Source organism: Lampetra fluviatilis, chromosome 42 (assembly GCF_964198595.1).
Source record: "Lampetra fluviatilis chromosome 42, kcLamFluv1.1, whole genome shotgun sequence".
Lineage (NCBI taxonomy): Eukaryota > Metazoa > Chordata > Hyperoartia > Petromyzontiformes > Petromyzontidae > Lampetra > Lampetra fluviatilis.
In genome coordinates, this window is record NC_136316.1 from 8,842,131 (window position 1) to 8,862,880 (window position 20,750).

The 20,750-nt window shown below is 58.1% G+C and overlaps 3 non-coding genes across 3 annotated transcripts; all 3 read left to right on the top strand.

Moving 5' to 3' along the window:
* Window positions 1–465: 465 nt before the first annotated feature.
* On the top strand, window positions 466–537 carry TRNAA-UGC (transfer RNA alanine (anticodon UGC)). Its single transcript has one exon. It is a non-coding gene; the product is annotated as a tRNA-Ala (tRNA).
* A 7,057-nt stretch (window positions 538–7,594) lies between these two features.
* Window positions 7,595–7,666, top strand: TRNAA-UGC (transfer RNA alanine (anticodon UGC)). The gene has a single exon. It is a non-coding gene; the product is annotated as a tRNA-Ala (tRNA).
* A 1,406-nt stretch (window positions 7,667–9,072) lies between these two features.
* TRNAA-UGC (transfer RNA alanine (anticodon UGC)) lies at window positions 9,073–9,144 on the top strand. The gene has a single exon. It is a non-coding gene; the product is annotated as a tRNA-Ala (tRNA).
* Window positions 9,145–20,750: the final 11,606 nt, after the last annotated feature.

A 20,750-nucleotide genomic window follows, 5' to 3' on the forward strand; every position in this document is an offset into this window, starting at 1 on the left:
ATTTAATTCATGTTTCCAACACAGGTTGAATTTCAAAATGAATTGTCTGTGCACGTTAACTTTCGTAAATATTACCCTAGATGAACGAAATCTTAGGATTAATGTATGTTAATTTACCGAACTTGCTATTTTTTATAACTCACGATGTACACAGTGATCAAATGGTTTACTTAAACATTTGGAGATGAAAACAAGTGCTTTAAAGTATCCAGAACACTTTTTTTTCCGAATTAAATACTTCCAATAATAAATAAATTGGGAAAGCATTATAGTATCCATCCACATGAATTCTAGTTATTTCTTTCAGTTTAAAAGAAACACATTTTGCTTGGACCCTGTGCAGACTCGATGGGTACAAGTCCCAGGGCCAACATGAGAGTGAGTGGGTGACAAGAGAGAGAAAGAAGCTGATGACGAAGTTTCACCCCATACCTAGGTGGAACTGCGCCCAGGTAGAACCGGAATGGGGATGTAGCTCAGTGGTAGAGTGCACGCTTTGCATGTGTGAGTCCCCGGGTTCAATCCCCGGCATCTCCACGCAGTGACATTTTGCCAGTGATCAATTTTACTCGAAGGAACATGCGTGGCCTGGACAAAACGCCAACTTGTTTTGATTCGTTATCATTGCTGAGCACAGATCCAGAAGCCCAACATGTCATCCGTTCAGCAATGAACAGCACTACAATCAAGTACACAGCTTTTATTTAATTCATGTTTACAACAAAGGTTGAATTCCAAAATGAATTGTCTGTGTCCATGTGTAATGCGAGCATAAACGGGCTCGTGGGAGGAGTTAGGGTCACGTGGGGAGAGGGAGAGCTTTTAAGGGCAGGAACCGGAAAGGCTGGAGGAGAGTGTGCGAATAAAGACAGGAGGAGGCCACGCAGGGCAGGAGGAGGAAAGTGATCGCCACAGGTCTGGACTCGGCACCGTTGGCCAGCGGTGTCCAGGCACGGAGGAGACGGAGAGCCAGCAGCGGGGCTGCATAGTGAGCAGCCGTGGGGCTGCAGGTCGGAGGCAGAGAGGCTGAGTGAAGAACCATGGGGCTGCATAGTGAGCCAGCAGCAAGTCTGCAGCGGTGGGGCTGCCGAGCGGGAGACGGAGTTGTACGAACCAATAAAGGACAACGGAGACAGACCCAGTGCAAGAGTACTTTATTACACTGGTGTCAGAAGTGAAACGGCATGTCAAAACAGCTCAGAAGAAAGAATACCATCGTTGGCGCTGCCAACGATGGAGGGAGAAATCGACGCGGGAACGAGTGGTGGCCCGGGGGTGCAAGAGGTCACCGCTTCGGTGGATCCGCCCGCGCCGGGGGACGCTGACCAGCGATGGAGACAGATGGCGGCCCAGCTGGAGACTTTGAAGACCGTCTTGGCGCAACTGTGCGACCTCGTCACGCCGGCGACGGGTTCGGGGAGGCCCGGGGGTGACCAACAAACCAGGGCCTTGCCTGCGCCGCCAGCGCCCTCCGCCACGCGGCACGAGGACGCCCTTTTGGGCGTGGCAGGGGAAGAACCGCGGGAAGCCGCCATCTTGCGCCCTCCGAGGCGGCAAGCCGCCATCTTTGACACGTTGCGTTGTGACGCCATCTTGAACATGCCACGCGACGCGCCGTAAGCGGAGGACAGCGGAGCGAGGACCCATGGCCGTCACTTGACAACAGTTAAATAATTTTCAATTGGAGGCGACTGGAGTGCATTCGCCTGCCGATTTTTGGCGGCGGTACGCTCCGCCAGATAGACTGACGCAGAGGCCCTGGAAGTTCTGCCAACTCTTCTAGACGATGAGTCGGTCAGATTTTTCCGTTCCATCAAGGCCGAGAAGAAGACACTGAGAGGGGTTTTTGACGAGATGGCGGATGCGTACGAGCCACCGAATGACGCTGACCGACGATTCATTCAGCGCCAGCGGGCACCCGAAGAGTCGCCGGTGGCATACAGGGGTGCTGTCCTGGAATTGGCCATGGCCGCATACCCTGAGACGGAGCCTGACCTATTGGAACCCCTTATTTTGGGCAAAATGCTTGAGCTGTCGAGAGATTTGGGGATCCCTATGCCGGTGTGCGGCCATGAGAAGTTGACGTCTCGGGCTGCTGCGAAGTGTTTGGATGCCCAGTTTAATCTGCGCCGTTGGAAGCAGGTGACAGCGTGGATGGGGGGGCCCATCGTGGAAGGGGGTGCCGCGGGTTGGGATCCCAAGAAGGCGGTGTACGTTCCTGACGGGGGGGGGCCCGCAGGAATTGACGGCCGCCTCTGCGCAGTGGCCTGCCCGCGGAGGGCCGGGGCCGCGATCTGCGCCGCCGACGCGGGAGCGTCGGGATAGGGGAAGTGCTGTGCGTCGTAATGACGTCGAGTGTTTCCGCTGCGGTCGCAAAGGCCACTTCGCCAGGGATTGCTGGGGCCGTATCCCAGGGCCGCCTCAGCAGGAGGCCTCGACCACAGACGTGCCGCGGAAGGACCCTCCTGGACAGGCAAGTCGGTGCGCACCAGACACCCGGCAAGGCTTGGCACCTCATTCATCACCGTTGCCGCGCGATCCGGGTGTCGTTAACAACGGGAGGCCGCCGACTGGCCTATGTCGCTCGGTAACGCAGTGGCGTAAATTGGCACGGCGGGTTGTTGCGGCCGCTACTGGTTCGTCCACTGTGCCGGGTTCTATACAAGGGGTCGACGTGCGCATTTTAGTGGACTCCGGTGCGTCCGCGACGATTATATTGGATGTCATTTTCCATCTGTTGGGCATCCCGCCAGACGCAGTGTGCCCGTTTACGATTCCTGTGTAGCAGCGAACGGGGGGAGTATGGGCATTGTGGGCCAGGTGGACGCCAATATATCCATCGGGGGGTGTCGGCCTCGGGAACTGTGTTGATTTCGAGGTCCCTTGCGGTTCCGTGTTTGTTGGGAACTGATTTTCTGGCCAAAATGCCCATTCTAATAAGAGTTAATCAAAATTGCATTGAATTACCGGGGGGTCGAAAAATTACATTTTTGCCATCGCCCTGGGGGCGACCCGCTCCGGTCTGCCAGGTGCAGGCGCTGTCCGAAGTATCTGTTGACATTCCACCTGGTTCACAGATGCTTATCCCCCTGCGATATCAGAAACCAGTGCCTGGTCGGGAAGAAGCGCCTGGGGTTTTGTTATCGCCCTCCGCAACCATAACGGGCGGATCGGCGCTGGTCGGAGCGCAAACTATTATCCGGCCGGACCAGCGGCCGTTTTTGCAGGTGCTTAATGGGAGTACGGAGAATGTTTGCGTGCCAGCCGGAACGGTCGTGGCCCATGCCAAAACAGCGTTCACGGCCCAGGACGATCTGGGCCGCCGGGATGTGGTTGCCGGAGTTTCGGGCCCTGCGGGCCAAGATGATCGCTGGGTCGCCGAATTGTGCGGCGAAAATTCATCCCTGACCGGGGAACAGCGATCCGCGCTTGGCGCGCTATTGTTGAGTTATTCCGATGTGTTTAGCTCCGACGATTTGGACTTGGGACACACCTCCCTGCTTTCCCATCATATTGACACGGGGGATGCTGCTCCGATTCGGTTGAACTTGCATCGGATGAGCCCGGCGGAGCGAGACCATGTTCGTGGAGCAGTGGATGACATGCTGGCTGCGGACTAATATCTCCGTCTAACAGCCCATGGGGCGCGCCTGTAGTCTTGGTCAAAAAGAAAGATGGCAAATTGCGATTTTGCGTCGATTTTCGCAAATTAAACAAAGTGTCCGTGGCGGATGCGTACCCTCTGCCGCGTATGGATGATTCCCTCGATGCCTTGTCGGGGGCGAAGTTCTTTTCGATGCTGGATCTCTCTTCGGGATTCTGGCAGCTTCCCCTCGATGAGTCCTCGCGGGAAAAGACTGCTTTCCGTACGCCGCAGGGCCTATTTCAATTTAATTGTCTTCCGATGGGGTTGAATGCTGCCCCCGCCACATTTCAGAGGTTGATGGAGCTGGTATTAACGGGGTTGCAGTGGGAGACATGTCTGATATATTTAGACGATATCATCGTCTTTAGCCGCACATTTGACGAACATCTACAGAGACTGGAGGCGGTGTTCGCCAGGATGCGCTCCTCCAATCTGAAATTTAAACCTAAGAAATGTCACCTATTGCAACGGTCCGTGCGCTATTTGGGACATATAGTCAGTGCTGACGGGGTTGCCACGGATCCGGAGAACATGGTGTGCGTCCGCAACTGGCCAACCCCGGCCACGGTGGAGGATGTGCATCGCTTCTTGGGGTTTGCCTCATATTATCGTAGGTTCGTTCCCAATTTTGCAACGATCGCTAGGCCTCTGCACCTCCTTACGGGTAAAGGACGGAAATTCAGTTGGGGACCGCCAGAGGAGGCGGCGTTTAAGGGCCTGCGCGATCGTTTGGCAACGGCGCCAACATTGGACTATCACGATTTTGATGACCCCTTCATTCTGGACACGGACGCGAGTGACACGGGCATTGGGGCCGTTCTGTCACAGTCCAAAGGGGGTGTGGAACGCGTGGTGGCGGCCGGTAGCCGCGTCTTGTCCCCCTCGGATACCCGCTACTGCGTCACTCGCCGTGAACTTTTGGCCATTGTCTATTTTCTCCGGCAATTTCGGCCGTATCTCTACGGCCGTTCGTTTATTGTGCGCACGGATCATGCGGCTTTACAATATGCTCTGAGGGTAGACCAACCATCTGGCCAGCTGGCACGATGGTTGGACACTCTGCAGGAGTTTTCCTTCCAAATTCAACATCGGAAGGGGGCGCGTCACGCGAATGCGGACGCGCTCTCCAGGTTACCGCAAGGATCCCCTTGCGCTTGCGCGTCAGGTACGCATAGGTGTACCCGACCCAGCAGCCCCCTCGGCCTATTGCGTTAGCGGTCGAGGTGCCTGAGGCTCCAGTGTGCCCGGGACCGGCCGATGGGGTTCTGAACCTTCCACGAGCAGTGTGGATTCGTGAACAAATGCTTGACGACTCGTTGGGGACCCTGCGAAGTCGGGCTGCAAAGGGAGGGGGGGGACTGGTTTCCGGGGGGACGCCGGGGGCCGCTCTCCGCGACGGACTGCTGATGTGGAGGGAGGGGTTACATGATCGCTGGCGTCTGGTTGTACCGTCGTCGTTACGGTACGAATTGATTAGGACTCTGCATTGCGACACGCTATTACACCTGGGGGTGCAGAAAACCTTTTGACGTTGCAGCGAGACTACTTCTGGCACGGCATGACGACGGATGTCGTCGGGCACGTTCGCGCATGTCCCGAGTGTGCCCGGCGGAAGCCGTCTAAACACCCACATGTGCCGCCGATACAGTCTATACAAGTGTCTCGAGTTAACGAGTTGGTGGCGTTGGATATTTTGGGACCCTTCCCGCCATCCGCTAAGGGTAATAAATACTTGCTAGTTGGGGTGGAGTATCTCTCCTGCTGGCCGATGGCCTGGCCCTTGCCCGACCAGTCGGCGGCGTCCATTATGGACGCCTTTCTATTTGGATATGTCATGGACAAAGGGGCGCCGGAGAGGCTGCTCACGGATCAGGGCCGGAATTTTTCTTCTAAATTGTTGGGGGAGGTGTGTGCTGCTCTGGGGACCAAAAAAATCCGGACATCCCCCTACCACCTGCAGACGGATGGCATGGTGGAACGACTGAATCGGACGCTGTCAGCCATGCTGTGTCACACGGTTAATGAGAAGCAAGCTGACTGGGATTTGCACATCCCTAGGGTGCTCTCGGCATACCGGATGACGCCTCACGCGTCCACAGGATATTCTCCGTTTTTTCTCATGTACGGTCGCGAAAACGTGCCGCCAATGGATGTGCAGTTGGGAACGGGAGTGAGAGGACCTACTAAGCCTCTCCCCGATTACATTCAGGACGCCGTTCGCCGCATCGCTGAGGCGCGGGAGGGGGCCAGAGTGGCTACTGCCAAAACCCAGGCCCGAAACGAACGTTGCGCTCGACGCTCGAAGGGGAAGTGCCTTTGGAAGGTGGGGGACATGGCTTGGCTGCATTGCCCGCAGGTACGAGCAGGAACCTCCCCTAAATTGCATAAACCATGGCAGGGGCCTGTTAGGCTCATTGAGGTTCCTAACCCGCAGTCCGCGCGCGTTTGGTTCGGATCTCGGCGCTGGTACATCCATACGTCTTGCTTGAAACCATACGTGGCCCCTCGAACGGATGCGTCATCTCCTGATGTTGCCTTGCCGGTGTCTGTTGCTGCCGACGCACCCTTGCCTGTGCCTGTTGACCCTGCAAGAGCGCCTGTCGTGCCTTCTACAGACAAACCGGCCGTGACACTGCAGGAGGCAGCGGACTCTGCTCTGGGTGGGCCTACCACGGCTGCGGGGACACCTGACCCCGCCGCCCCTCCAACCCCACCACAGACACGGTTGCGGGACACTCCGGACTCTAGTCCTTCGGGGGAACGGGACCTTGGCTTTGGCGGGCCTCCAATAGCGACAGGCGGTTTTGATCCTGTCGCTCCTAAAACCCCATCGCGTTCTCGGTCTGCAGGGGGGCCGCCGCTCGTCCGGGACGGGCCGGCGACCCGCACGCGTTCGAAATCCCTTTCTTTTCGTTGATTGTTGTTCTCGTTCTTGTTGTTATTGTTATATTCGTTATATTCTCCGTTGTCCGTTCACGGCTGATGGTTGGTGGTCGCTCGCATTACTTGTTCTGTTTCAGCCGAGGACGGCTGGAATTTTCTCTACGGGGGAGGGTGGTGTAATGCGAGCGTAAACGGGCTCGCGGGATGTGACGTAACAGGTGGGAGGAGTTAGGGTCACGTGGGGAGAGGGAGAGCTTTTAAGGGCAGGAACCGGAAAGGCTGGAGGAGAGTGTGGGAATAAAGACAGGAGGAGGCCACGCAGGGCAGGAGGAGGAAAGTGGCGTGATCGCCACAGGTCGGGACTCGGCACCGTTGGCCAGCGGTGTCCGGGCACGGAGGAGACGGAGAGCCAGCAGCGGGGCTGCAAAGTGAGCAGCCGTGGGGCTGCAGGTCGGAGGCAGAGAGGCTGAGTGAAGAGCCAGCAGCGGGGCTGCATAGTGAGCCAGCAGCAAGTCTGCAGGAGCGACGGCAGCAGTGGGGCTGCCGAGCGGGAGACGGAGGAGACTCTGAGCGAGACGCCGTGCGGGCAAAGTTGTACGGACCAATAAAGAACAACGGAGTCCTTTATTACACATGCCCCTGTAATAAGGGTGCACGTTAACTTTCGTAAATATTACCCTGGATGAACGAAACCTTAGGATTAATGTGTTTAATTTACGTAACTTTCTAATTTTGTTACTCACGATATACACAGTGATCAAATGGTTTACTTAAACATTTGGAGATGAAAACAAGTGCTTAAAAGTATCCAGAACACTTTTATTTCCGAATTAAATACTTCCAATAATAAATAAATTGGGAAAGCATTATAGTATCCATCCACATGTATTCTAGTTATTTCTTTCAGTTTAAAAGAAACACATTTTGCTTGGACTCTGTGCAGACTCGATGGGTACAAGTCCCAGGGCCAACATGAGAGTGAGTGGGTGACAAGAGAGAGAAAGAAGCTGAAGACGAAGTTTCACCCCATACCTAGGTGGAACTGCGCCCAGGAAAAGCTGGAAAGGGGATGTAGCTCAGTGGTAGAGCGCACGCTTTGCATGTGTGAGGCCCCGGGTTCAATCCCCGGCATCTCCACGAAGTGACATTTTGCCAGTGGCCAATTTTACTCGAAGGAACATGCGTGGCCTGGACAAAACGCCAACTTATTTTGATTCGTTATCATTGCTGAGCACAGATCCAGAAGCCCAACATGTCATCCGTTCAGCAATGAACAGCACTATAATCAAGTTGTCGTCGATTAGAGTTAACACATTTACGGAACTTAGCAAGGTTATTAGACTTGATACCGGATGGACTTCTAAATTTGAGCAGTGCGTGGAATAAGCTGATAGAAAAGTGTTGTGACCTGCCGAGTGGTGGTCGAACGGAGTATGTGAGACGAAAATCAGTCTGGAGTCCTCATGGCAAAAGGATAACTCAACGAGTGGAATTATATCAGGATACTTGGGAAAAATGTTTTATAAGTGGAGAGGTAAATTATGCATAGGTAATTGAATGGGAAATCAACTTGTGATTTGAAGAAAAAATATGATCGTTGAATTTTTACCAAAACACTAAAGACCCAGATGGGACTCGAACCCACAATCCCCAGCTCCAGAAGCTGGTGCCTTATCCATTAGGCCACTGTGCCACATTCATCGAGCCCTGTGTTCTTTGTGATGACCCCTAATGTGGATGAGATGTCACATTCAAGGTACTCAGAAGTAGCCCAGGTAATGCTTGCTTCCAAGTGCCGCTATCTATCACACGGGAAAAGGAAAAGATCTGCGAGATTTCCGAGTACAGTAATCCCTCGCCACTTCGCGGTTCAAGTTTCGTGGCCTCAGTGCATCGCGGATTTTTCAAAAATATTCATCGAAAAATAAAAATTCAAAAATACCGCCATATCGGCAGCCGTATTGCGGAAAGCAGCGTTGTTTCATCGTGATGCGCGAGAGAAACAGTTTCCAAGGATGCCAGACAAAGAAAGAAACTCTCTCAGAGGCTTTGTACATACCCACGGGCACTCAGACAAGGCACGTGATTGGTTCCCGGCGCGAGATCGACGAATGAGAGCACGAGTGGATGTATCCCGTGAGCTGATTGGCTGCGCATCATCGTTGTCATCGTCGTCATCATTACTGGAGTCAAGTCTCAAGATACTACTGTCATTGGTGAGTGTAGAACACCATAATACGTATCGTATGAGAGAGAGAGTGAATGTATAATATTAAGGTTTTATAATTAAATAGATTTAAGTAAAATATATATAAAGTATAAATAGACATATTTTAAACATTCTGGTACCCACACACACATATACGGAAATTCCTAGGGGGCCAATCCTACTTCGCGTATTTTCACCTATGTTGAGGGGTTCCGGTCCCCATTAACCACGATAAACGAGGGATCACTGTAGATTCTTCAACTCAGGCCATGACCCCGAAAGCCCCCTTACACAACGAGGTCACGTTACTGGGATCAGACAGAGACAGTCTGGTGGGGATGTAGCTCAGTGGTAGAGCGCACGCTTTGCATGTGTGAGGCCCCGGATTCAATCCCTGGCATCTCCACGAAGTAACATTTTGCCAGTGGCCAATTTTACTCAAAGGAATATGCGTGGCCTGAACAAAACGCCAACTTATTTCATTCGTTATGATTGCTGAGCACAGATCCAGAAGCCCAACATGTCATCCGTTCAGCAATGAACAGCACTACAATCAAGTTGTCGTCGATTAGAGTTAACATATTTACGGAAATTAGCAAGGTTATTAGACTTGATACCGGAGGATGGACTTCTAAATTCGAGCAGTGCGTGGAAGAAGCTGATAGAAAAGTGTTGTGACCTGCCGCTGTGTGGTGGTCGAACGGAGTGGGTGAGACGAAAATCAGTCTGGAGTCCTCATGGCTGAAGGATAACTTAACGAGTTGAAACACATTCCAGCGGAGGGAGCTGGTAGGGACGTTGGGTTGCTCAGTCAATGGCCAGGGTCAATGACGGCGTGGTGTATTCCGCAAATATGGCCGACTGTGAGGGCGGGCACAAGGCGGCGTGAGTAAGTTAAACGTTGAGTTTTATAAGGGCACCATGGGGTGACTAGCCCCTCCCCACCCAGCCCCCCCCCACCCATTCTCTATACTTTTGAGGCATAAACAATGAGAAAATCACACTTACTACCCAGGAACAAAAATCGTGTTACATAGTGAATTATCGATCACACGTGGCTATGGATAAATTCGTATCAATATTGCTCTCTATTAGCCTGCATTGCGCTCGCTTTAAGCTCTGCCTCCCAGCGAGAGAGGCGAGGGGTTGAGTGAGTGGTGAGGGCTGAGTGAGTGGTGAGGGTTGAGTGAGTGGTGGGGGCTGAGTGAGTGGTGGGGGCTGAGTGAGTGGTGGGGGCTGAGTGAGTGGTGGGGGCTGAGTGAGTGGTGGGGGCTGAGTGAGTGGTGAGGGCTGAGTGAGTGGTGAGGGCTGAGTGAGTGGTGAGGGTTGAGTGAGTGGTGGGGGCTGAGTGAGTGGTGGGGGCTGAGCGAGTTGTGAGGGCTGAGTGAGTGGTGAGGGCTGAGTGAGTGGTGAGGGCTGAGTGAGTGGTGAGGGCTGAGTGAGTGGTGGGGGCTGAGTGAGTGGTGAGGGCTGAGTGAGTGGTGGGGGCTGAGTGAGTGGTGAGGGCTGAGTGAGTGGTGAGGGTTGAGTGAGTGGTGAGGGCTGAGTGAGTGGTGAGGGCTGAGTGAGTGGTGGGGGCTGAGTGAGTGGTGGGGGCTGAGTGAGGGGTGAGTGAGTGGTGAGGGCGGAGTGAGTGGTGGGGGCTGAGTGGTGGGGGCTGAGTGAGTGGTGGGGGCTGAGTGAGTGGTGGGGGCAGAGTGAGTGGTGGGGGCTGAGTGAGGGGTGAGGGCGGAGTGAGTGGTGAGGGCTGAGTGAGTGGTGAGTGGTGAGGGCTGAGTGAGTGGTGGGGGCTGAGTGAGTGGTGAGGGCTGAGTGAGTGGTGAGGGCTGAGTGAGTGGTGAGTGGTGAGGGCTGAGTGAGTGGTGGGGGCTGACTGAGTGGTGAGGGCTGAGTGAGTGGTGAGTGGTGAGGGCTGAGTGAGTGGTGAGGGCTGAGTGAGTGGTGGGGGCTGACTGAGTGGTGAGGGCTGAGTGAGTGGTGAGGGCTGAGTGAGTGGTGGGGGCTGACTGAGTGGTGAGGGCTGAGTGAGTGGTGAGTGGTGGGGGCTGAGTGAGTGGTGAGGGCTGAGTGAGTGGTGGGGGCTGACTGAGTGGTGAGGGCTGAGTGAGTGGTGGGGGCTGAGTGAGTGGTGAGTGGTGAGGGCTGAGTGAGTGGTTAGGGCTGAGTGAGTGGTGAGGGCTGAGTGAGTGGTGAGTGGTGAGGGCTGAGTGAGTGGTGGGGGCTGAGTGAGTGGAGAGGGCTGAGTGAGTGGTGGGGGCTGACTGAGTGGTGAGGGCTGAGTGAGTGGTGAGGGCTGAGTGAGTGGTGGGGGCTGACTGAGTGGTGAGGGCTGAGTGAGTGGTGGGGGCTGAGTGAGTCGTGGGGGCTGAGTGAGTGGTGAGGGCTGAGTGAGTGGTGAGGGCCGAGTGAGTGGTGAGGGCCGAGTGAGTGGTGGGGGCTGAGTGAGTGGTGAGGGCTGAGTGAGTGGTGAGCGCTGAGTGAGTGGTGAGGGCTGAGTGAGTGGTGAGGGCTGAGTGAGTGGTGAGGGCTGAGTGAGTGGTGAGGGCTGAGTGAGTGGTGAGTGGTGAGGGCTGAGTGAGTGGTGAGGGCTGAGTGAGTGGTGAGGGCTGAGTGAGTGGTGAGGGCTGAGTGAGTGGTGAGGGCTGAGTGAGTAGTGAGGGCTGAGTGAGTGGGGAGGGCTGAGTGAGTAGTGGGGGCTGACTGAGTGGTGAGGGCTGAGTGAGTGGTGAGTGGTGAGGGCTGAGTGAGTGGTGGGGGCTGAGTGAGTGGTGGGGGCTGAGTGAGTCGTGGGGGCTGAGTGAGTGGTGAGGGCTGAGTGAGTGGTGAGGGCTGAGTGAGTAGTGAGGGCTGAGTGAGTGGGGAGGGCTGAGTGAGTAGTGGGGGCTGACTGAGTGGTGAGGGCTGAGTGAGTGGTGAGGGCTGAGTGAGTGGTGAGGGCTGAGTGAGTGGTGAGGGTTGAGTGAGTGGTGAGGGCTGAGTGAGGGGTGAGGGCTGAGTGAGTGGTGAGGGCTGAGTGAGTGGTGAGGGCTGAGTGGTGGGGGCTGAGTGAGTGGTGAGGGCTGAGTAAGTGGTGAGGGCTGAGTGAGTGGTGAGGGCTGAGTGAGTCGTGGGGGCTGAGTGAGTGGTGAGGGCTGAGTGAGTGGTGAGGGCCGAGTGAGTGGTGAGGGCCGAGTGAGTGGTGGGGGCTGAGTGAGTGGTGAGGGCTGAGTGAGTGGTGAGGGCTGAGTGAGTGGTGAGGGCTGAGTGAGTGGTGAGGGCTGAGTGAGTGGTGAGGGCTGAGTGAGTGGTGAGTGGTGAGGGCTGAGTGAGTGGTGAGGGCTGAGTGAGTGGTGAGGGCTGAGTGAGTGGTGAGGGCTGAGTGAGTAGTGAGGGCTGAGTGAGTGGGGAGGGCTGAGTGAGTGGTGAGGGCTGAGTGAGTGGTGAGGGCTGAGTGAGTGGTGAGGGCTGAGTGAGTAGTGAGGGCTGAGTGAGTGGGGAGGGCTGAGTGAGTAGTGGGGGCTGACTGAGTGGTGAGGGCTGAGTGAGTGGTGAGTGGTGAGGGCTGAGTGAGTGGTGGGGGCTGAGTGAGTGGTGGGGGCTGAGTGAGTGGTGGGGGCTGAGTGAGTGGTGAGGGCTGAGTGAGTGGTGAGGGCTGAGTGAGTAGTGAGGGCTCAGTGAGTGGGGAGGGCTGAGTGAGTAGTGGGGGCTGACTGAGTGGTGAGGGCTGAGTGAGTGGTGGGGGCTGAGTGAGTGGTGGGGGCTGAGTGAGTGGTGGGGGCTGAGTGAGTGGTGAGGGCTGAGTGAGTGGTGAGTGGTGAGGGCTGAGTGAGTGGTGGGGGCTGAGTGAGTGGTGAGGGCTGAGTGAGTGGTGGGGGCTGACTGAGTGGTGAGGGCTGAGTGAGTGGTGGGGGCTGAGTGAGTGGTGGGGGCTGAGTGAGTGGTGGGGGCTGAGTGAGTGGTGAGGGCTGAGTGAGTGGTGAGGGCTGAGTGAGTGGTGAGGGCTGAGTGAGGGGTGAGGGCTGCGTGAGTGGTGAGTGAGTGGTGAGTGAGTGGTGAGGGCTGAGTGAGTGGTGAGGGCTGAGTGATGGGTGAGGGTTGAGTGAGTGGTGAGGGCTGAGTGAGTGGTGAGGGTTGAGTGAGTGGTGGGGGCTGAGTGAGTGGTGAGGGCTGAGTGAGTGGTGGGGGCTGAGTGAGGGGTGAGGGCTGAGTGAGTGAGTGGTGAGGACTGAGTGAGTGGTGAGGGCTGAGTGACGGGTGAGGGTTGAGTGAGTGGTGAGTGAGTGGTGGGGGCTGAGTGAGTGGTGAGTGAGTGGTGAGGGCTGAGTGAGTGAGTGGTGAGTGGTGAGGGCTGAGTGAGTGGTGAGTGAGTGGTGAGGGCTGAGTGAGTGGTGGGGGCTGAGTGAGTGGTGGGGGCTGAGTGAGGGGTGAGGGCTCAGTGAGTGGTGGGGGCTGAGTGAGTGGTGAGGGCTGAGTGAGTGGTGAGGGCTGAGTGAGAGGTGAGGGCTGAGTGAGTGGTGAGGGCTGAGTGAGTGGTGAGTGAGTGGTGAGGGCTGAGTGAGTGGTGAGGGCTTAGTGAGTGGTGAGGGCTGAGTGAGTGGTGGGGGCTGAGTGAGTGGTGGGGGCTGAGTGAGTGGTGGGGCCTGAGTGAGGGGTGAGTGAGTGGTGAGGGCTGAGTGAGTGGTGAGGGCTGAGTGAGTGGTGGGGGCTGAGTGAGTGGTGGGGGTGAGTGAGTGGTGGGGGCTGAGTGAGTGGTGGGGGAGAGTGAGTGGTGAGGGCTGAGTGAGTGGTGAGGGCTGAGTGAGTGGTGAGGGCTGAGTGAGTGGTGAGGGCTGAGTGAGTGGTGGGGGCTGAGTGAGTGGTGAGGGCTGAGTGAGTGGTGAGTGAATGGTGAGGGCTGAGTGAGTGGTGGGGGCTGAGTGAGTGGTGAGGGCTGAGTGAGTGGTGAGGGCTCAGTGAGTGGTGGGGGCTGAGTGAATGGTGAGGGCTGAGTGAGTGGTGGGGGCTGAGTGAGGGGTGAGTGAGTGGTGAGGGCTGAGTGAGTGGTGAGGGCTGAGTGAGTGGTGGGGGCTGAGTGAGTGGTGGGGGTGAGTGAGTGGTGGGGGCTGAGTGAGTGGTGGGGGTGAGTGAGTGGTGAGGGCTGAGTGAGTGGTGAGGGCTGAGTGAGTGGTGAGGGCTGAGTGAGTGGTGAGTGGTGAGGGCTGAGTGAGTGGTGGGGGCTGAGTGAGTGGTGAGGGCTGAGTGAGTGGTGAGTGAATGGTGAGGGCTGAGTGAGTGGTGGGGGCTGAGTGAGTGGTGAGGGCTGAGTGAGTGGTGAGGGCTTAGTGAGTGGTGGGGGCTGAGTGAGTGGTGAGGGCTGAGTGAGTGGTGAGGACTGAGTGAGTGGTGAGGGCTGAGTGAGTGGTGAGGGCTGAGTGACGGGTGAGTGTTGAGTGAGTGGTGAGGGCTGAGTGAGTGGTGAGGGTTGAGTGAGTGGTGGGGGCTGAGTGAGTGGTGAGGGCTGAGTGAGTGGTGGGGGCTGAGTGAGGGGTGAGGGCTGAGTGAGTGAGTGGTGAGGGCTGAGTGAGTGGTGAGGGCTGAGTGACGGGTGAGGGTTGAGTGAGTGGTGAGTGAGTGCTGGGGGCTGAGTGAGTGGTGAGTGAGTGGTGAGGGCTGAGTGAGTGAGTGAGTGGTGAGTGGTGAGGGCTGAGTGAGTGGTGAGTGAGTGAGTGGTGAGGGCTGAGTGAGTGAGTGGCGAGTGGTGAGGGCTGAGTGAGTGAGTGGTGAGGGCTGAGTGAGTGGTGAGTGGTGAGTGAGTGGTGAGGGCTGAGTGAGTGGTGAGTGAGTGGTGAGTGAGTGGTGAGTGAGTGAGTGGTGAGTGGTGAGTGAGTGGTGAGTGAGTGAGTGGTGAGTGAGTGGTGAGGGCTGAGTGAGTGGTGAGTGAGTGGTGAGTGAGTGAGTGGTGAGTGAGTGGTGAGGGCTGAGTGAGTGGTGAGGGCTGAGTGAGTGGTGATGGCTGAGTGAGTGGTGGGGGCTGACTGAGTGGTGAGGGCTGAGTGAGTGGTGGGGGCTGACTGAGTGGTGAGGGCTGAGTGAGTGGTGGGGGCTGAGTGAGTGGTGGGGGCTGAGTGAGTGGTGGGGGCTGAGTGAGTGGTGGGGGCTGAGTGAGGAGTGAGTGAGTGAGTGAGTGGTGAGGGCTGAGTGAGTGGTAGGGGCTGAGTGAGTGGTGAGGGCTGAGTGAGTGGTGAGGGCTGAGTGAGAGGTGGGGGCTGAGTGAGTGGTGAGGGCTGAGTGAGTGGTGAGGGCTGAGTGAGTGGTGAGGGCTGAGTGAGTGGTGGGGGCTGAGTGAGTGGTGAGGGCTGAGTGAGTGGTGGGGGCTGAGTGAGTGGTGAGGGCTGAGTGAGTGGTGAGGGTTGAGTGAGTGGTGAGGGCTGAGTGAGTGGTGAGGGCTGAGTGAGTGGTGGGGGCTGAGTGAGTAGTGGGGGCTGAGTGAGGGGTGAGTGAGTGGTGAGGGCGGAGTGAGTGGTGGGGGCTGAGTGGTGGGGGCTGAGTGAGTGGTGGGGGCTGAGTGAGTGGTGGGGGCTGAGTGAGTGGTGGGGGCTGAGTGAGGGGTGAGGGCGGAGTGAGTGGTGAGGGCTGAGTGAGTGGTGAGTGGTGAGGGCTGAGTGAGTGGTGGGGGCTGAGTGAGTGGTGAGGGCTGAGTGAGTGGTGAGGGCTGAGTGAGTGGTGAGTGGTGAGGGCTGAGTGAGTGGTGGGGGCTGACTGAGTGGTGAGGGCTGAGTGAGTGGTGAGTGGTGAGGGCTGAGTGAGTGGTGAGGGCTGAGTGAGTGGTGGGGGCTGACTGAGTGGTTAGGGCTGAGTGAGTGGTGAGGGCTGAGTGAGTGGTGGGGGCTGACTGAGTGGTGAGGGCTGAGTGAGTGGTGAGTGGTGGGGGCTGAGTGAGTGGTGAGGGCTGAGTGAGTGGTGGGGGCTGACTGAGTGGTGAGGGCTGAGTGAGTGGTGGGGGCTGAGTGAGTGGTGAGTGGTGAGGGCTGAGTGAGTGGTTAGGGCTGAGTGAGTGGTGAGGGCTGAGTGAGTGGTGAGTGGTGAGGGCTGAGTGAGTGGTGGGGGCTGAGTGAGTGGAGAGGGCTGAGTGAGTGGTGGGGGCTGACTGAGTGGTGAGGGCTGAGTGAATGGTGAGGGCTGAGTGAGTGGTGGGGGCTGACTGAGTGGTGAGGGCTGAGTGAGTGGTGGGGGCTGAGTGAGTCGTGGGGGCTGAGTGAGTGGTGAGGGCTGAGTGAGTGGTGAGGGCCGAGTGAGTGGTGAGGGCCGAGTGAGTGGTGGGGGCTGAGTGAGTGGTGAGGGCTGAGTGAGTGGTGAGCGCTGAGTGAGTGGTGAGGGCTGAGTGAGTGGTGAGGGCTGAGTGAGTGGTGAGGGCTGAGTGAGTGGTGAGGGCTGAGTGAGTGGTGAGTGGTGAGGGCTGAGTGAGTGGTGAGGGCTGAGTGAGTGGTGAGGGCTGAGTGAGTGGTGAGGGCTGAGTGAGTGGTGAGGGCTGAGTGAGTAGTGAGGGCTGAGTGAGTGGTGGGGGCTGAGTGAGTCGTGGGGGCTGAGTGAGTGGTGAGGGCTGAGTGAGTGGTGAGGGCTGAGTGAGTAGTGAGGGCTGAGTGAGTGGGGAGGGCTGAGTGAGTAGTGGGGGCTGACTGAGTGGTGGGGGCTGAGTGAGTGGTGAGGGCTGAGTGAGTGGTGGGGGCTGAGTGAGTGGTGGGGGCTGAGTGAGTGGTGGGGGCTGAGTGAGGAGTGAGTGAGTGAGTGAGTGGTGAGGGCTGAGTGAGTGGTAGGGGCTGAGTGAGTGGTGAGGGCTGAGTGAGTGGTGAGGGCTGAGTGAGAGGTGGGGGCTGAGTGAGTGGTGAGGGCTGAGTGAGTGGTGAGGGCTGAGTGAGTGGTGAGGGCTGAGTGAGTGGTGGGGGCTGAGTGAGTGGTGAGGGCTGAGTGAGTGGTGGGGGCTGAGTGAGTGGTGAGGGCTGAGTGAGTGGTGAGGGTTGAGTGAGTGGTGAGGGCTGAGTGAGTGGTGAGGGCTGAGTGAGTGGTGGGGGCTGAGTGAGTAGTGGGGGCTGAGTGAGGGGTGAGTGAGTGGTGAGGGCGGAGTGAGTGGTGGGGGCTGAGTGGTGGGGGCTGAGTGAGTGGTGGGGGCTGAGTGAGTGGTGGGGGCTGAGTGAGTGGTGGGGGCTGAGTGAGGGGTGAGGGCGGAGTGAGTGGTGAGGGCTGAGTGAGTGGTGAGTGGTGAGGGCTGAGTGAGTGGTGGGGGCTGAGTGAGTGGTGAGGGCTGAGTGAGTGGTGAGGGCTGAGTGAGTGGTGAGTGGTGAGGGCTGAGTGAGTGGTGGGGGCTGACTGAGTGGTGAGGGCTGAGTGAGTGGTGAGTGGTGAGGGCTGAGTGAGTGGTGAGGGCTGAGTGAGTGGTGGGGGCTGACTGAGTGGTTAGGGCTGAGTGAGTGGTGAGGGCTGAGTGAGTGGTGGGGGCTGACTGAGTGGTGAGGGCTGAGTGAGTGGTGAGTGGTGGGGGCTGAGTGAGTGGTGAGGGCTGAGTGAGTGGTGGGGGCTGACTGAGTGGTGAGGGCTGAGTGAGTGGTGGGGGCTGAGTGAGTGGTGAGTGGTGAGGGCTGAGTGAGTGGTTAGGGCTGAGTGAGTGGTGAGGGCTGAGTGAGTGGTGAGTGGTGAGGGCTGAGTGAGTGGTGGGGGCTGAGTGAGTGGAGAGGGCTGAGTGAGTGGTGGGGGCTGACTGAGTGGTGAGGGCTGAGTGAGTGGTGAGGGCTGAGTGAGTGGTGGGGGCTGACTGAGTGGTGAGGGCTGAGTGAGTGGTGGGGGCTGAGTGAGTCGTGGGGGCTGAGTGAGTGGTGAGGGCTGAGTGAGTGGTGAGGGCCGAGTGAGTGGTGAGGGCCGAGTGAGTGGTGGGGGCTGAGTGAGTGGTGAGGGCTGAGTGAGTGGTGAGCGCTGAGTGAGTGGTGAGGGCTGAGTGAGTGGTGAGGGCTGAGTGAGTGGTGAGGGCTGAGTGAGTGGTGAGGGCTGAGTGAGTGGTGAGTGGTGAGGGCTGAGTGAGTGGTGAGGGCTGAGTGAGTGGTGAGGGCTGAGTGAGTGGTGAGGGCTGAGTGAGTGGTGAGGGCTGAGTGAGTAGTGAGGGCTGAGTGAGTGGGGAGGGCTGAGTGAGTAGTGGGGGCTGACTGAGTGGTGAGGGCTGAGTGAGTGGTGAGTGGTGAGGGCTGAGTGAGTGGTGGGGGCTGAGTGAGTGGTGGGGGCTGAGTGAGTCGTGGGGGCTGAGTGAGTGGTGAGGGCTGAGTGAGTGGTGAGGGCTGAGTGAGTAGTGAGGGCTGAGTGAGTGGGGAGGGCTGAGTGAGTAGTGGGGGCTGACTGAGTGGTGAGGGCTGAGTGAGTGGTGAGGGCTGAGTGAGTGGTGAGGGCTGAGTGAGTGGTGAGGGTTGAGTGAGTGGTGAGGGCTGAGTGAGGGGTGAGGGCTGAGTGAGTGGTGAGGGCTGAGTGAGTGGTGAGGGCTGAGTGGTGGGGGCTGAGTGAGTGGTGAGGGCTGAGTAAGTGGTGAGGGCTGAGTGAGTGGTGAGGGCTGAGTGAGTCGTGGGGGCTGAGTGAGTGGTGAGGGCTGAGTGAGTGGTGAGGGCCGAGTGAGTGGTGAGGGCCGAGTGAGTGGTGGGGGCTGAGTGAGTGGTGAGGGCTGAGTGAGTGGTGAGGGCTGAGTGAGTGGTGAGGGCTGAGTGAGTGGTGAGGGCTGAGTGAGTGGTGAGGGCTGAGTGAGTGGTGAGGGCTGAGTGAGTGGTGAGGGCTGAGTGAGTAGTGAGGGCTGAGTGAGTGGGGAGTGCTGAGTGAGTGGTGAGGGCTGAGTGAGTGGTGAGGGCTGAGTGAGTGGTGAGGGCTGAGTGAGTAGTGAGGGCTGAGTGAGTGGGGAGGGCTGAGTGAGTAGTGGGGGCTGACTGAGTGGTGAGGGCTGAGTGAGTGGTGAGTGGTGAGGGCTGAGTGAGTGGTGGGGGCTGAGTGAGTGGTGGGGGCTGAGTGAGTGGTGGGGGCTGAGTGAGTGGTGAGGGCTGAGTGAGTGGTGAGGGCTGAGTGAGTAGTGAGGGCTCAGTGAGTGGGGAGGGCTGAGTGAGTAGTGGGGGCTGACTGAGTGGTGAGGGCTGAGTGAGTGGTGGGGGCTGAGTGAGTGGTGGGGGCTGAGTGAGTGGTGGGGGCTGAGTGAGTGGTGAGGGCTGAGTGAGTGGTGAGTGGTGAGGGCTGAGTGAGTGGTGGGGGCTGAGTGAGTGGTGAGGGCTGAGTGAGTGGTGGGGGCTGACTGAGTGGTGAGGGCTGAGTGAGTGGTGGGGGCTGAGTGAGTGGTGGGGGCTGAGTGAGTGGTGGGGGCTGAGTGAGTGGTGAGGGCTGAGTGAGTGGTGAGGGCTGAGTGAGTGGTGAGGGCTGAGTGAGGGGTGAGGGCTGCGTGAGTGGTGAGTGAGTGGTGAGTGAGTGGTGAGGGCTGAGTGAGTGGTGAGGGCTGAGTGATGGGTGAGGGTTGAGTGAGTGGTGAGGGCTGAGTGAGTGGTGAGGGTTGAGTGAGTGGTGGGGGCTGAGTGAGTGGTGAGGGCTGAGTGAGTGGTGGGGGCTGAGTGAGGGGTGAGGGCTGAGTGAGTGAGTGAGTGGTGAGGACTGAGTGAGTGGTGAGGGCTGAGTGACGGGTGAGGGTTGAGTGAGTGGTGAGTGAGTGGTGGGGGCTGAGTGAGTGGTGAGTGAGTGGTGAGGGCTGAGTGAGTGAGTGGTGAGTGGTGAGGGCTGAGTGAGTGGTGAGTGAGTGGTGAGGGCTGAGTGAGTGGTGGGGGCTGAGTGAGTGGTGGGGGCTGAGTGAGGGGTGAGGGCTCAGTGAGTGGTGGGGGCTGAGTGAGTGGTGAGGGCTGAGTGAGTGGTGAGGGCTGAGTGAGAGGTGAGGGCTGAGTGAGTGGTGAGGGCTGAGTGAGTGGTGAGTGAGTGGTGAGGGCTGAGTGAGTGGTGAGGGCTTAGTGAGTGGTGAGGGCTGAGTGAGTGGTGGGGGCTGAGTGAGTGGTGGGGGCTGAGTGAGTGGTGGGGCCTGAGTGAGGGGTGAGTGAGTGGTGAGGGCTGAGTGAGTGGTGAGGGCTGAGTGAGTGGTGGGGGCTGAGTGAGTGGTGGGGGTGAGTGAGTGGTGGGGGCTGAGTGAGTGGTGGGGGAGAGTGAGTGGTGAGGGCTGAGTGAGTGGTGAGGGCTGAGTGAGTGGTGAGGGCTGAGTGAGTGGTGAGGGCTGAGTGAGTGGTGGGGGCTGAGTGAGTGGTGAGGGCTGAGTGAGTGGTGAGTGAATGGTGAGGGCTGAGTGAGTGGTGGGGGCTGAGTGAGTGGTGAGGGCTGAGTGAGTGGTGAGGGCTCAGTGAGTGGTGGGGGCTGAGTGAATGGTGAGGGCTGAGTGAGTGGTGGGGGCTGAGTGAGGGGTGAGTGAGTGGTGAGGGCTGAGTGAGTGGTGAGGGTTGAGTGAGTGGTGGGGGCTGAGTGAGTGGTGGGGGTGAGTGAGTGGTGGGGGCTGAGTGAGTGGTGGGGGTGAGTGAGTGGTGAGGGCTGAGTGAGTGGTGAGGGCTGAGTGAGTGGTGAGGGCTGAGTGAGTGGTGAGTGGTGAGGGCTGAGTGAGTGGTGGGGGCTGAATGAGTGGTGAGGGCTGAGTGAGTGGTGAGTGAATGGTGAGGGCTGAGTGAGTGGTGGGGGCTGAGTGAGTGGTGAGGGCTGAGTGAGTGGTGAGGGCTTAGTGAGTGGTGGGGGCTGAGTGAGTGGTGAGGGCTGAGTGAGTGGTGAGGACTGAGTGAGTGGTGAGGGCTGAGTGAGTGGTGAGGGCTGAGTGACGGGTGAGTGTTGAGTGAGTGGTGAGGGCTGAGTGAGTGGTGAGGGTTGAGTGAGTGGTGGGGGCTGAGTGAGTGGTGAGGGCTGAGTGAGTGGTGGGGGCTGAGTGAGGGGTGAGGGCTGAGTGAGTGAGTGGTGAGGGCTGAGTGAGTGGTGAGGGCTGAGTGACGGGTGAGGGTTGAGTGAGTGGTGAGTGAGTGCTGGGGGCTG